The sequence below is a fragment of the Canis lupus genome, chromosome 14 (genome assembly GCF_003254725.2).
Source record: "Canis lupus dingo isolate Sandy chromosome 14, ASM325472v2, whole genome shotgun sequence".
NCBI classification, from domain to species: domain Eukaryota; kingdom Metazoa; phylum Chordata; class Mammalia; order Carnivora; family Canidae; genus Canis; species Canis lupus.
The window spans coordinates 38,978,026-38,979,356 of NC_064256.1; positions in this window are offsets into that span (position 1 = coordinate 38,978,026).

A 1,331-nucleotide genomic window follows, 5' to 3' on the forward strand; every position below is an offset into this window, starting at 1 on the left:
ATAAGCATGTTTTGAAACCTGTAAGGAAATCTTAGAATGCTTCAAATTATTTTTAGAGTTTTTTAGAAATTATAAATGCAAGTTAAAATAAAGCCATCTCAGATTCCCCTCACCTCGAATGTCTAAATTTGTTGGAAACTGTGCAAACAGATAAGAGGCAGATCTAGTTTCATGCAAAAGTAAGTTATAAAAGGTACATTCCTTTGTCTAGTCAACAGCTTTGATGCCCAAGAAAACAAGGCAAGATTTTGCCTTACCCTGAGTATTTGGGTCAAGTTTTTGTATTTGAGTAAAGTTCTGGCAACAGTGAGTCTAGTTAGGTTCTAGGATTTTACTACGAAGAACAAGGGCAAGATCAGTGGTTTGACCCAAGGAACAGAAACTGATTCATAGAAAATGTCAAACAAAATCTGGGCAGAGCTGAAAGGATACTTTGTGAAATACCTATACCTCGTAGAAGGACCCCATGGGAGAAACTAGATTTTTGCCTAACTACGAGCCACCATCGCACGAACTCTTGTGTTGTATACTGAGTGAGTCTTAATATATTGGATTCATGGACTATCATAATTCCTTTTTCCACTTCCAAAACCTAAAGATATGTACCCTCTCAATGTCTGCAGATTTCACATATGAGCAAAATTCGACTTTGAAAACAAATATAACATGGACAAGAAAAATGATCAGTACCATTTAGCCTCTGACATCAGCTCTGGCACAGGCAAACCAAGGAAATGAGGAAATGAGTGCATTGCCACGTTCTCTCTTCTCCACCAGCCCACAGCCATGACTCTAGACCACAGAGAGAGTTTCTGAGACCACAGCAAAGAGGAGTAAGAGCCTGGGAGGTGGAACCCCTGAAGGAAAGCTAAAGGAAGTAGAGGGATTTGATGTGATCAGGGCGAGGAGATACAGAACTTTTTACATCTTAAGAATTAATTTTTAGTCACGTGAAAGGATGTTTATGCAAAGGGATGACCTCTTTTCTGTTTCTCTGGGGCAGGTCAAAAGCAAATGGACCTAAGCTGCAGCAGAGCGGGTTTAGGTAAGTCAGAAGAAGGAATTTCCTGAATGTGGAGGTCGTTAAAAACTAGAATGAGTTACCAAGGGAGTCGGTGGACACTGTTTCTCTGGGGAACATTTAAAAATAAGATAAATTTTCATCTGTCAGGGAGGGTTTAGAAGTAATCCAACCAGAAGGCCTCTCAAAGCGTTTTCCAGCCCTATAACCTGAAGGCCAAATTCCCTCCGATTTTATTTCTACAGTTCACTAGATGTGAGACAGATGCCTAAAGCAGAACTTGGGGATTTTAGATATGGTCACTGGAGGC